Below are 15,859 nucleotides of genomic sequence, written 5' to 3' on the forward strand. Positions count from 1 at the left end.
ATGAGCGAGAAACATCGATCAGCTGCCTCTTGCACGCCCCCTTACCGGGGATGTGCCCGCAGCCAAGGTACATGGCCTTGACCGGAATCCAACCTGGGACCCTTGAGTCCGCAGGCCGACGCTCTACCCACTGAGCAAAACCGGTTAGGGCTCTAATATCTTCCCCTTGTTAAATTTTATTTGCTCACATGTTAAAGAACTGGAGAACAGAAGCATGGCCTTCAATTTTAACAATGCACTGTCTTCATAGTCAAGACAATAGCCTTGATTCTCCTTAACACATTAAACGCCCAGTCAGTCACCACTGACTGACACTATACTTTCCGTCCAGAAGACAAAACAGGTTGGGCGCTTAATGTGTTAAGGAACCTACATCATATTCAGGACACCATCCAAGAGCCTGACACCTCCTGTTTCAAGATGACAAATTAAAGTGATATTCCTCTCGTCCAGTAATTTCTCTAGCCTTCCAGCTAACTATGTTCCCAGGGTCATAAATTCTTTACGATTGTGGGACCTGACTAATTTAGAGCCCATGCTCTTTCTTACCGGTAAACTATTAAAACCTTCAAAGACATCGCCAAACTGCTGTCCAAGGAGCTTTCCTGGCATAGACAACAACAGTTAAGGCAACTCAGAACTGTGGTGATTCCTGACAAAAGGACAAAATTCAAGGTGAGACCTAAGACTACAGTAGTATCACCTGGTGGCAGCTTCCAGGCTGCAGCGCATTGAGAGGAAACAGAAACAGGTTTGGATGGGGAGTGTCTTGAGCTGAGATAAGAGAGAGCAGATTTTGAGGGAGGGCAAGATAGCTGGACTGTGTAGGTCTTAGAAATACTGAAGATAAAAAGGCGAACAGAGAGGGAGCTGCAGAGCTATCTAGAGGGTCCCTGTGAGTCATGAATCAAAAAACAAAAATGATAAACTGGACTTCATCTAAATTAAAAAGTTTAGTAAAGCCCTATTAGAACAATGACATAAATTTGAAAAGAATCTGAAAACAAATCACAGTTAACATTATGGATGATTCCTTCCTAAGAGGACACAGCGAAGAGTTTTGCAAAAAATCCAAACCCAAGTGCTTGTAAAAGTAAGGTTTATATAACAACGCATAGGTCTTTTATTTCTAGGCAGTTACAGAGTTGATACAGGGAATTTGCTGGCACAAAGCATATTGGATAACACTATTCATATGGCCAAACTGCTTAAGTCAACTACATACAGCTTCTCAACCAGACTGTAGTTGGTAAAATGGCTTAACAAACAAGCTTTCACAAATGTCCTAAAGGCAATCATACAGAGACGTAAACTTAAAAGAACTGGGAATGCAAAACTACTGTCAGTTGATATGCCCTGAAAGCTATTGAAGTTAAGGTAGAAATAATTTTTTTGATCAGCTGATTTTATTTTTTGGCTGCTTCATTTAATCTCAAGAGAAACAGCTTTAATCTCCAGAAGAAAACTAAAATGCCATATGATTACTCAGTATTAACATCTTGCAAACTTTTTCTATTAAAAGTCAGATAGCAAATATTTTTGGCTTTGTGTTGAAGTTACTCAACTCTTCCATTTGTAGAGCTATAGTAGCTATCAATAATATTTAAATAAACATTTCTATATTCTAATACAACTTTATTTACAAAAACAAAAAGCATGCTAAATTGGCCCCCGGACCACACTATGCCAATCCCTGCTTTAAATAATTTATTATGGGCAACATGACTGGAAAGATTTTTTGTAATGATTTTAAATACACTGACATGCTACTTCTGATTAAGTTCATGCATGCTTTACCTGAAGAAATTCTGCAATAAGCTGCAATAACTTGAAATGTATATTCCTTTGAATACATGGTTTTCATGTAATAAAATTTTTTTTAAATGTCTGCTCCAATTTACAAAAGTCAATTCTCAAAGTACTCTATGTATTTCTGTATCACCTGTGTTGAAAAGGTTTAAAGAAAACCCTATAATTATAGTGATCTATTGTCCCCTACATTTCAAGGAGCAATATAAACAGTATATATAGTTCAGAAATTATAAACACACACACTGCAACATATTAGACTGGCTAAAGTAAACAGACAATACCAAGTGTTGGTGAGGATATGAAACCATCAGGACTCTCAATTGTTGCTGATGGAGGTGTAAAATAATACAATTTGGTGAATTATAGGGCAGTAAACACACATCTACCGACACCCAGCAATTCCACTCCTACCCAGAAGAAGCAAAAACACACATCCAATAGAAACAACCTATGTACAAAAATGTTCAGCATAACCTTATTTGTAATAGCTAAAAATTAAAAGCCCCAAATGTCCCCCATAGAGAAAGCGATAAATAATGGTATATTCATGTATGGAATAATACATATGTTGCTGAAGAGAATTTCATTAAAAACTGTATTCTAGCCCTAACAGGTTTGGCTCAGTGGATAGAGCGTCAGCCTGCGGACTGAAGGGTCCCGGGTTTGATTCCGGTCAAGGGCATGTACCTTGGTTGCGGGCATATCCCCAGTAGGGGGTGTGCAGGAGGCAGCTGATCAATGTTTCTCTCTCATCGATGTTTCTAACTCTCTATCCTTCTCCCTTCCTCTCTGTAAAAAACCAATAAATTATATTTAAAAAAAAAACTGTATTGTAGACTATCAGCACTTCTAAAATTTATTCACTAAACAAACAGTAAGAATGAACACCTCACACTAAAATCCAAATCTTTTGTTTTTTGCCTTCCCATACTCCTGCCAAATGGGACTACTCACTGTTCCCCAAACATAACCCCAAATTAATGACATACTTTATTGTATTTTTAAAAAGAAATATCTAACTTTTTGTTTTCTTAGTATAACAAAACCTTTTTGCTTTCTTATTTTAATAAAAAAAATAATGTTGCTTCCCTGTAATAATAGGGGAAAATAAGAAAAAAGAAATAACTGCACAACTCAGAAATAACTAACTTATGTTAGGTAGGCATATGCCTAACTTTTTACAGTTATTTTTATAAGTTTACTGCTTTGAAAATTTATTTTTACTAATTGCAAAAGATGTGAGCATCTTTTCATGTTACTTGACAGTTATCCTACTCTCGCATTTTTAACACACAGTAACTTGTCACATGGCCATGCCACAATTTACTAGGCCAAATATCCAACTCGAATATTCAGGCTATATATACCACTTCTTTTGTAGAGCCATGATTCTTAAGGGAAAGAAAATGGTTTCCACAGTCACTTTATTCCCCCAAAGGTCCGGCATGACCCCTGTGTTTTGGATTTTGAGTTATTCTGCCCATTTGTCCTCTAGAACAGTTATATCAATTCAGACATCACGCTGGTAGGACTTTTACAGCAGCTATCCTGCTGATTTGGAACAGTCACTGATATACTTGTCTTGCCCTCCTTCTAGTCTACATATAACTAAGAATTGTATTTAAAGTTGCAGAGAACTGCATATAAAGTTTATTGACTCCATCCCTCTCTAATTCCAATGCTGAACCCACATGCTGGCTGGTAAGAAAGGCACTATCGTACATACATTTTCTTGCTTTGTCAGTTAAGAGGGCTCAGAAACAATAACACCCAGTAGAAATGGGTGTCAGAATCTTGGTTTCTAATTTACCAATACAAGGCAACAGAGCTTCTTAGAGAAATGGTTGATTCTAGGACTGGGGTAGGAAATATACAAGATGAACTGGAACTTACAGAAGTACCAGAGAGTAAGGAAATGCTCTCTGGATGAATATTTTTATACCAAGTCCCCCAACACAAAGAACACAAATGCACAACAACAGGAATATGTCAGAGGGACACAAGAGCCAATTAGAAGAGTTCCCAATGGCCAAAGCTGGGAAACTTTAGCAATAAAATAAATGACATAGCACTGGATTATAATCTAAAGTATAAAATAAATACCTAGCATAAACTCCTTAAGAAGAGTACAGTGTGGAAAGGGGGGAAAGAGCAACCTAACAATGGAGAAACCTGGCAAACATGACCTCAGTCAGGTAATTAAGGTCATCATCAACAGTGATAAGTCATGCTGGTAGGACATGACCCTTGATATGAGGTAATGAAAACGATACTTTTATTTGTGCGCTCTTCTTCAAAACTTATAAACCTCATGAGAAAAATTAGGCAAATTCTAGTTGAAGGGCATTCTATAAAATACCTGGCCAGTATTCTTAAAAACTGTCAAAGTCATCAAAAACAAGGAAAGTCTAACAGATGTTACAGTCAAAAGGAGACATGAGGAATAAATATAATGCAGTATCCTGGATGAAATCTGAAATAGAAAAAGGTCATTAGGTAACAACTAAGGAAATTTAAATAAAGTACCGACTTTAGTTAATAATAATGTATCGCACTGGCTGGTAGCTCAGTGGCTAGAGTGGCAGCCTGTGCACAGAAGAGTCTTGGGTTTGATTCCTTGTCAAGGGCTGTCAAGGCACATGCAGGAGGCAACCAATCAATGTTTCGCTCTCACATCAATATCTGTCTGTCTGTATCTCTCTCTCCTTTTCCTCCCCCCATCCCCCATCCCTCCCTTCCACTCTCTCAAAAAAAAAAAAAAAATCAGTGGAAAAAAATATCCTCAGGTGATAATTAACAACAAAAAAATGCATCAATACAATCATTAATTGCAACAAATGTACCATATCAATGTAAGATGTTAATAATAGGGGAAGCAGTGCAAGGTATATGGAAACACTGTACTATTTTCACAATATTTCTATAAATATAAAACGGTTCTTTAAAAAAAATAAAGTTTATTAAAAGAGAAAAAGCCCTGGCCAGGTAGCTCAGTTAATTAGAGCATCGTCCTGATACGCCGAGGTTGTGGGTGTGGTCTCCGGTCAGGGCACATACAAGAAGCAACCAATGAGGGCATAAATAAGTGGAGCAACAAATCGATGTCTCTCGCTCTCCCTAAAATCAATAATTTTTTTAAAAGCTGTATTAAAAGAAAGAGCAACAGGTATCACCTCCTTATTATACAAAATGGAGAATCAGGCTTAGTGAGGGTAAGCCCCTTATTTGTACTTATCAGGCAATCAATAAAATGCTGAACTAAATTTGTGGAAGAAAATCGGTGAAATGAACACTGGGAGTAAGTTCAACAGAAATCAAAAGTAAGCTCTGTTATTGTGAGTGATTTCTAGAGATTTCTTTCTTGGCCCCAATTCTTATGCTCTTTTAGTGTATATGATAAAGCAATGGTGAGGCTTTGTTACTTTTTAAATTTTTAAGGCTCTTCTAAAATAATTTGCACAGAGAAAAATCTAAGGAAATGATGTTTGTGTCGTTTTCTTCTCCCTGTGTTGGTTTTGAAAGTCGTCCATTAGTTCAAACAGTGGTACCACATTCTGTAATTTTTCTGGATGACTATTTTTATACCTTACTGTGAGAATTGGCCCACTGGGTAACTTCTCAGGATTAACAGGGTAATGGGAACAAGAGGAAACCCTTTGAATACACACCCTTTGTAAACTCAAGTTAAAAAATAGAAAGCTAAGAATGGCAGGAAGAAAAAGAAAGTACCCAAACAAAGAAAATGTAATGGAAGGTTGCCATGAGAAATAACCAGCATAGGAAAGATTATTATTTCCATAGTAGCTTAATGCCGAAAGAAAAAATTAGATCTTAAGGCTAGTCCAGAATGTTATACATGCTTTGTTAAAAGCCATCATGTAATACTTAAGAAAACAATAAAACAGAAAGCTCAGGACCAAGTTCACAGTCCAACTTTAAGCAATACAGGATTTCATGGCTTGTCTGTCTGTGTATTATCTTCCTGTTCTACATCTATTTTCCAAATCTCTTCCTTATTTAAATTTTCCTATTTTATTGAATTATAGGTATTCTAATGAAGTACCTCCATACCTTAAAAATACGAGGTAGGGTGTATTTATATAAAACGCCCTTCAAGTCCATTTCATAGTTTAATCAACAAGAACTCTAAAAATAAATGTATCTGATTGATGGGCAGGGCAAGGCATCTTTATCTTAAACTCAGACTTTAAGAACATAAAACACATGCACCTAAGCACACATACTGATACTTGTCCCTGTGTGACCAGCACCACTGCTCCTCAGATCAGCATCCTTTCAGCCTGCAGTGCTGCTCTTCCCCACCAGTGCCAACTACAGGGATTTTATTTTAGTGGGGACTGGTTTGGTTAGATATTGCTTTGTGTATTTATCTTGGGGATTTGCTCTTAGAGGCAAAAATAATTTCTGTAAAACTGTCATTGAATAACACTTAATAAAAGATTTAAAAAGCTGAACCAAAAAGAGACAAGAAATTGATCTTTAACCTATATAAAAGCAAATAAAACACTGTGTTGGTAATCAGTAATTAATACTTTAAAACTTCCATTTCCAACACATTACACAGAGAGCAAACCAAACTGGAACTAGATTTCCACAAACATGGAAGTAACTGAAGGCATCTCAGAATCTGGCCACAACTACGTGACGACTGGAGTTGGACTTCTGACAAAGAAAGGAGAAGGCAGTATTTGGGTGCTCTACCGAGATCACACAATATAATGAACAGAACTCTAACTCTGGGATCAGGAAATTCTGTTTCTGAATACAGCCCCCTGCCCCCTTTAATTGTGTGGCCTTGGACAAGTCTCTTAACTAGTCTGAGCCTTAATATCCTTCTCTGTAAAATCTAAGCTATGGTTCCTTCCTTACAGAGTTTATGAGAAACAAATGAGATATTGCATGGAAAGCAGGTATCATGAGGTCCTGTACATCAGTGGTGGCTCTATCCCATCATACTTGACATTTATGATGTTGGCATATTTTCAACCTTAGGAGGAAAGCCAAGGGACAAAATGTGTTTGGCAGATTTTCCCATGTTTGGGACTTAGTGCCCCGTCGGGTATCTGCAATTCTAGATAGCATGCAATTCAGAAATCCATTGTATTTTACCAACATCATAATTTATCTTATCCAAATGCAATTATAAAGAAGATAAGTCAGGCAACAGAAAAATTGATACACAATGTAAATGGTTCAATAAGTGGCTTTTTAACCTATGAGCTGGGCTAAACAAAACACCGTAGAGCTCAGAAAAGTACTTTTGTTGATTATCTTTTTCAAAAAAATCATTTCTCAGAGAAAAAAAAATCCTTTTGAGTTTCTCTATTATCACTGCCTCATTTAGTAAAGAGCTCTTCTATTTCAAGACAATCAAATACCTATACCAAACCCCATTGGTAATAATCCTATTTACTCTCCTTTTCTTCCAATAGAGAAAACAATGTATCCCAAGCATGACAACTATGTAATCAATGAACTGCCAAAGAGTTTATTACAGACAACTGACCCAGAAAACAGGCTCCAGAAAAGTTTGCCAAATTAGTGCCTCTAACTTTAATACATAGTTAAGCACTATATCAGCTGAGTAGTTATAACTTATATTAAATCTATATCATACAAATGCAATAAAAAATTAGATGACTTCTTCAGGAAAAAAAATAGCTCTTTAATAAAATAATGTACTGCTATCACATTGTTTCAATCCAAATATGGCATGATAGTGCCATTCTAAAAATAAATCTAAGTCCCATGCGATATGCAGCCTTTTAGCTACGTTCATTTCCTTTTAGGGCTCAAGTTTCCCACAGGAAATTATTCAATGTTTGGCAAAACTGTCCCAAATCAGTATCTATAGATGATTTGGGACAGTGCTAACTGCACTATCAACCTTTTTCCTGCTTTGCTATTGTTGAATCGCCTACACAATAATCCACCAACGAGAGGCCAAGGAGCAGGAAATACTCAAAAGCTATTGCCTGACAAAAGTGATACAGAAAGTGTCATTTTGAGTTAAAAAGTGGCAGGGGAGGTGACTTATGAGTCAGCTAAATTAGAAGCCACAAAATTATTACATACAAAGTCAAATGCTAAACAAATGTTTCTTATAACTGTGATGACTTTCAAATACTTATTTAAATTGTATTTTTATATTATTGAGCAAAACTGCACATCAAATGCGCTCTCAGTACAGCTTAATACAGATTGATTTGCTTAAAAATTTTGTAAAGCATTAATGTGCTAGAAATAAAATCCTCTCAAAATCACTCACTCATAATATACCACACACACAATCAAGACCCACATTCCTTAAGCAATATTTTTATATAACCAAATCAAATTATGATTTTTAAGAAAATGTTTTAGAATGCTAAAGATACTCAGTTTTCTTTTTAAATTTCTTTTTTTTCCCTGAAAATAAGTCAGATAAAAGTGTACTTGCTAAGTAAAAAAATATATAGCAGCTATAAATGGCTAGAGATATTAAAATACGACTTTAAAACTATAGAGGCCCAGCCGGTGTGGCTCAGTGGTTGAGCGTTGACGTATGAACCAGGAGGTCACGGTTCAATTCCTGGTCAGGGCACATGCTTGAGTTGTGGGATTGACCCCCAGTGTGGGGTGTGCAGGAGACAGTCGATCAATGATTCTCTATCATCATTGATGTTTCTATCTCTCTTTCCCTCTCCCTTCCTCTCTGAAATCAATACAAAAATATTAAAAAAAACAAACCCACACAACTTTATAGAGTTCCTTGCTCATGTAACAGTTAACAAAACATTAAAATGAGAACCTGTGTTTGAATATTGGTCACAAACATCTTTAGCAGTGTATTATTGAACTGAATTTAATATTCTATAAGAGGTCTGGGTTCATATACGCATTCACAGACTACAGGTATATGTTCTGGGTTTCAACCTTTATTTCCATTACATATTTTTATATAGCTTTCAGGCAAAAGTTATGTTTCCTTGAACCCAAATATCATGTTTGAGACTTAATTTTTCTACTAAAGAACTAATCTTAGACAAATGATCAAGAAACGAATATTTAAAAGCTATTATTTCATCATTAATGTATCAAGCTATAATTAGATGTTTCTATTAATCTAAAAACTTAAAAAATTATCAGCAACTAAGTATAATACCAACCAAATTCTCTTATAATCCCTTAGTAAAAATCCTCCTGGTATTCAATTATTTTTATGTTTTTCTACTTAAAATTCTAGACAAAGAGCAACTTTAAAAGTTACGAGCAGTTATCTTTTATTTAAGCAAAAACTTCATCCTGTAATCTCACCAGCAGTACAAATACTACAAACACCAATGAAGCCGTTCCAGAACCACCCATTCATATTTACTTCCCCTAGCAACATTTCTCAGGTGGTTGCTAGTGATCAAGAGAATTTTCTAAGATTTTGCAAAACTTGATTTATTTGACTCAAAGTACCAATGAAAGATTACTTTTATTTATTTTATTTAATACACACCCAAATCTAAACAATTTTCTTTTTTTTCCAGTCCGGCTGGAAACTCCCACTTTCTAAGCACTTGACAATGTTGAAGAGTCCTTTGGACTTATTTTGGTGCCATGACTGAGTCTAAGGGAGTTATAAGAGCTGGGTTCTAGTCCCAGTTCTGTGACTAATGAACTCTGTCACTATTCTGGGTTTCTCTTTCCCCATCTGTGAAAGGGGAGCCTAGATTATGACCTTTAAGGGATCTTCCAGGTCAGTTACTTTGGGATTCTATATTTATGTCATTCATGTACTCAAAACCCTTTAATCCATCTCCAATTCCTAATTAGAATCAAATCCCTTAGCATTTATTCCAGACCAGGTAGGCCCAATTTAGCTTTTGACCATACTCTCCATTATAACCTCAACTTGAAACCTCTGGTTCATCCAGACTGCCCTATTCACTAGGAAGAGAGCAGCATAGACAACATGGACGGAATATTCACTGAGGGCCAAGCACTGTGCTAATAAGAGCTTTACTATTAATGTAACATGCATCTAATCTTGAAACGACTCCTGTTATGATGGTGCCACCTGCACTTAAAGATGAATATCCTTCTGAAGTTCAGAAATATTGAGATTACCTAATAAATTGCCAGAAGTAGGATCAAATTTTGCTTTAACTTTATTTCCAGTGCTATCTACACTAATAAAAGAGAAAAATGGTAATTGGCGTACGGCGCTACCCTTTTCATTGGCTAATCAGGGATATATGCAAATTAACTGCCAACTAAGATGGCAGTTAACTGCCAACAAAGATGGCGGCTAATTTGCATATGTAGGCACAATGCAGGGAGGCGAAAGGGAAAGCAGGAAGAAGCCCCCTGCCACTGACAGTGATCGGAAACCCAGGGGGAGCTAAGAGCTGAGGGGCAGGGCAAAGGCGGCCCTGAGGCCACCTTTGCCCTGCCCCCAGCCATGATCGGAGAATCAGGCGCCTTTGCCGCCCTGACCAGTGATAGCAGGAAGTAGGGGTGGAGCCAGCGATGGAAGCTGGGCACGGTCAAAGCTGGCAGTCCCGGGAGCTAGGGGTCCCTTGCCTGGGCCTAAAGCGGAGCCCACGATCGCAGGGCCACTGCAGCTGCGGGTCCCCGCTGCCCGAGCCGGACGCCTCAGTCAGAGGCGTCCTGCAGGGGCAGGGGCGGAGCCCGCACGATCGCGGCGCCCCCCGCTGCCACTGTGGATCCCCGCTGCCCGGGCCAGATGCCTAGGCCAGAGGCGTTAGGTCTGGGCAGGGGCAGAGCGGGAGATCGCGGGGAGCTGGGAGTCCCCTGCCCAGGCCTAATGCCTTGGCCAGAGGCGTTAGGCCTGGGCAGGGGCGGAGCCTGCAAACCGCGGGGAGCTGGGGATCCCCTGCCCAGGCCTGACAAGTCTGCCGGAGGCCTCAGGCCTGGTCAAGGGGCCGATCCGGTGATTGGTGATCGGAGGGTGATGAGGGTCAACTCCTCTGGCTGAGGCATCAGGCCTGGGCAAGGGGCAGAGCCAGCAATCGGAGGGGTCTGGGGGTCCCCTGCCCAGGCCTGACGCCTGGGCCAGAGGCATCAGGCCTGGGCTGGGGGCAGAACCAGTGATGGGGGGAAATGCGGGTCCCCTGCCCAGGCCTGACGCCTCTATCAGAGGTGTCAGGCCTGGGCAAGGGGCCGATCCTGCGATTGGAGGGTGATGGGGGTCAACGCCTGAGGGCTCCCAGTATGTGAGAGGGGGCAGGCTGGGCTGAGGGACCCCCCCCCACACACACACACCCAGTGCACGAATTTCGTGCACCGGGCCCCTAGTGTAGGGTATAATACACATAGTCAGTACGATGATGTTAACAATACATGGTGTTACCATAATCTAAGTAGAAATGGTTTCAATCCTTACATCTATCATGTCATGAAGGAGAAAAACTTTTAAAAATGAAAAAGTCTTTTGAGTCAGATTCTACTCCCCAAGAGTCGATGAAGACAGAGACCCACAAATGCTTTTGTTGTTGTTGCTTAGCTATAAATAAATGGCTTTAGCAGTGGGGATTTCCCAAGTCTTTCCGGAATAAATTTCAGAAATAAATCATGCCTTTCAATGCTGTAACTTTTGCTTTCTCCCCCAAATATTGTCTTACTAACTCAATTCAACAAGTATTTGTTGAAAGCTAATAAACAGAATTTAAAGTTTTACTTTGAAAAGACTTTATTTCTGTATTTTGTTCAAACCAATACAATCTTTTGGTAACAAACCAATAAATAAGTCTTTAATTAAGTGACTACAGTCATGTTAACATAAAGATGTGCTTTTTACTTTGCAAAGGGCTTTCTCATGTTATATACTGGTACTGTTTGATAATTATGTCACTTTATTAGAATCTTTTGTCTATTGATCCTTTAGGTTTCTTTAATTCTGTCCAACTGGATAATTTATGCCAATCTCATTCAAGCAATAGGGGCAGATAAGACTATAGAGTCCTACTCACCCAAAGCTTAGCCATCTCATATACTGCTTTCTAAGGAAATCAATCTAACATATATTGCCTTATCTACAAATACTACACAGGTATACCTGTCTTCTATTGGTAAAAAAAAAAAAAAAACAACAAAAAAAACAAGTTTAAAAATCTAAAAAGATCCAAACATATACCTATAAGGCATAGTGACATAGTAAATTAGGAATCAAAAAGGTCTTATAACCTATTTTTTTTCTTTCCTTCTGTATTCTATGTATCAAAAAGGTCTGATAGCCCAATTCTTCCCCTACAAACCTGACAGGATTGTAAATTCCTCCCAATTATTACTTCCTAAAGATATAACTCCTAATGCCCCCTTCCTTCTGCCTGTTCCCATTTGGATTAGTTGCTTTCTAGGTCTGCAGCACATGTGACTTCCTAAGGCTTTCCTTCCCTATAACCATGGGAATTTCTTCACCTCTCTCCTATGTTGGAGTCCTTGTATCCTGGGTTCTATATCTTCCTCTTTCTTGATTTCATCTCTCATTCTGGGGAAATATATCCTTCAGTAACTTTCTGAGAAAGTATATAAGACAGGTAAATATTTTCAGACCCTGTATATCTCAAAATGGATTTACTTTACTCTTCACACTTGAATGAAAAGTTTGACTGGGCATAAAATTCTAACTTAAAAATCACTGTGCAAAATTGTGAAGTTATTACTCATTATCTTCTTGCTTTTTTAAGGTGGAAAGTCTAAGGCTATTCAGATCCCTGTAACTAAATTATGATTCCACCCTCCCACCCCTACTCCAGACCAAGAAGCTTTTAGGATTTTTCTTTATTCCTAGTGTTCTTAAATTTTATAATGATTTGCCATCAAAGTCTTTTTATTACATTAAGCTGGTCCTTTTCATTATGAAAACTCATATCCTTCAGTTCTGGAAATTTTTCTTCTCATACTTCTTTGAGAATTTCCTTCTTTATTCTGTTTCTAAAATCATGCTAGTTAGGTATTGAGCTTCCTTGATTGAACTTCTAATTTGTCTTGCTTTCTGCCTACTTTATTGACTTTTGTTTCACTATCTGGCCTACTTCAATTTTATCTTCCAACTTGTCTAATTTTTTAGTAGTCTGATTACACTTTAAATCTCAAGAGCTCTTTCTCATTATCTTTGTATTTTGGGGGTTTTTTTGTTTGTTTTTGTGTGGGCTTTTTTTTTTTTTTTTATTGCATCCTACTCTCTTTTAGTGGATCCAAAATCTCTGGAAATGTTATACTTGGTATTTTTTTGAAGTTTTCGCTAGTGACTTGCATTGTTTTCTTTCCTCTGATTTCTTTTGTTCTGGGCTCTGTGTTTTATGTGAAAAGATTTTCTCAAAAGACCAGTGATCTCTGGCTGACTGCTAATATTAACCCTTTGCGGTCGTTTATCTACTCTTAGCCACCAAAGCTTTTTTACTGTTCCGGTCGTATGTCTGCTCTCAGCCACCACAGCAAGGAACCGTACGAATCTTAACTCTATTCATTCATGTATCAGTTCATAATTTCTCTGAAAGCTCTTAAGTGTCTAAGCGACCTTGTCACGAACCAAAACATTGCCCCGACAAATCGGAGATATCAAAACTCAATATAAACAAACGCGGTCGTTCCACACTCGCCATGCAAAACACCGTGGCGAGTCAGTCGCCTTTTGAGAGTGAAGAAATCGACAAGCTTCGGAGATACTTCGCAGAATTTCAAATAAAGCTTTACAAATTACGTTTAACTGTAATTAGGCATTCTCGCTTGTTAAGATATTTCAAAATAATACTCCCAAATGGCAAAAAGAAAGTTACCGAAAGAAGTGTACTGCGAATCTGAAAGTAACGATGAAGAGTTTTATTTTGGCACCTTGAATACTGACTCTGACGTAGAAAGCGATAACGTTTGTAGTGATTCTACTAGTAGTGACGTAGTTCCAAAAAAGAATTAATAAATCTTGTTTATCCTTCATAATCTTGCATGTTATGTATCACTGCTCTTTCAATGGAAATTAATTCCGACCAGTACGACACCCATGTCCAAATTTAATAGGACCGCAAAGGGTTAAAAGCAAAGGACTAAAAAACGAACTAGTAATAGTAACCCAGATTTTCTGATTATCAGTTCAAAGTTCAGTTTAAGCATATTGTGATACCATTGTCTCCCAAATTTTGAAGACAAGCCAAATTACTTATTTACAGCCATAGAAAAATTGTATAGACCATTCTCAGAGTCTGCAAAATATACTAATATATATAATATTTAGTATTTCTTAAACCTAACATGAAAAAATCAATACATAGACTAATTAATGAAGACTTTAACAACTCTCATCATGCCACAATTCTCCATCCTTAAACTTCCCCAAATCTGCTCATATAATAGTAAGTTTTGGTTTGCCAATAATTTGTTTAACAAATCTTTAATGATACAAAAACACATAGTCAATGAAATTAAAACATTTCCCACAAAACCACTGTGCAGATTTTAAAATCAAAGCTAAAAACCTTCAAAAACTCTGAGAGCCTGCAACCTTGTTGCTTTATTTTCAAGTTCAGAGAGGTGGACAATGATTTATATCACAAAAATTCAAGTTTTTCCAATCCTTAAAACAGAGAACACTATTCAAGTAAAAAGGAAACGCCATTGTAAAATTACAGGCTCAAAATGGAATTTATCCCACGATAAAGCCTAAAGAAAACCCTTTCCAAAATGGAATTTAGGGTGATTCAACAGGTCCATGAAAAATTTAAATATCTATTCTGGTGTAAGGTAGTTCTTTTATTAAAGTGGAGCATTTGTCTTTTTGTAATTGCTTTTCTGCTCTAAGGGGAAAAAAATACACCGTCACTGAAATTAATCATTGTATAAAAACCACACAACTAATTTACAAATACAACAATTAGTATGATCTTATTTTAAAATGTGTTATGAAATAATTCTGACACAATCACCAAAAGCTCATGCTGCCTCATATATCAGTCATATACCATATCAAGTTAAACGTGCTGTATTGCCAAAGCCCAAGGTAATTGGAGTCTAAAAATATACTTTTTTCTCATTCTGAACTAGTCAGATTGGTATTTAACCCAAACATCATCGAATGTTGCATTAAATATGGCAGAAAAACAAGATTACTTAAATACAAACTCTCCAAATGTATCCCATAGAAACTGCCCCCTGCCACAGAAGACTGAATCCAAGCATATCCCCATTTCACCAACATACACACATATACACAGGAAAATAAAAATAAAACAGCAACACAGACAATAAATGTGAGAATAGAACTGATACCTGGAAGAAACTATAGAATTCATACAGACAGTCCAATGAAGACAAGATAAACTAAAAAAAATCTGATATTAAGTATCATTGGCAAGGGGATTAGGAGCTTTATTTTTTCTTTAAATTACTCAATCTACTTAGTTTCTACTTCAGTTTTAGACTAAGACACTGATAAAGTTTCTAATGTGAAAAAAAACAACAACAATACCTCTATGACATCTAAATTTGGTATTAGAACAAAAATGTAAAAATCTATTAACAAAGACTCTTATTAAAAGAGTTCTTTCCAGTCACTAAAAACCAACTTGATTAGCCATTTCCAGAAAGTTAAGCAGAAATTTTATTTTTTTTTTCCATTTTCACAAGATGGAACCCTATTGAAGGGAAAGATTAAAAGGACTCTCAGTCCACCAAAAAGTAAAATCTACTCAGAGTCTTTAAAATTCCCATATTTGCTTAACGAAAAGTTCTCAAGCTAACTCTGCAAATTTGAACAGATTAAATTCTCCAGCATACATGAAAAAATTTTTTTAGAACTGTGCTACTTAAAGAAGAATGTGCACAACTGCTTTTTTGGAATTCAAAAGAAAAGGTTTTCCACTTGACCTGGCAATTTAAAGACTTTGCTAACTTAACCTGCAATTTCAATATGAATTCTAAATTTTGAAACAACTTAGAATCAAATTTTCCAATATACAATATAAAGAGCAAGCAAGTTTTAGGGAAGTACTCAGAATCTTAAGTTTAAATTTTATATATTATTTAATCACTAAAATAATTT

General features: G+C 37.1%; 1 protein-coding gene across 14 annotated transcripts in view; it reads right to left on the reverse strand.

Annotated features, from left to right (window-relative positions):
• Positions 1-15,859, reverse strand: part of RABGAP1 (RAB GTPase activating protein 1) — a 132,014-nt gene that overhangs the window by 35,897 nt on the left and 80,258 nt on the right. The window lies entirely within an intron of this gene.

This window comes from Myotis myotis, unplaced genomic scaffold (genome assembly GCF_014108235.1).
Source record: "Myotis myotis isolate mMyoMyo1 unplaced genomic scaffold, mMyoMyo1.p scaffold_m19_p_12, whole genome shotgun sequence".
Classification (NCBI taxonomy): domain Eukaryota; kingdom Metazoa; phylum Chordata; class Mammalia; order Chiroptera; family Vespertilionidae; genus Myotis; species Myotis myotis.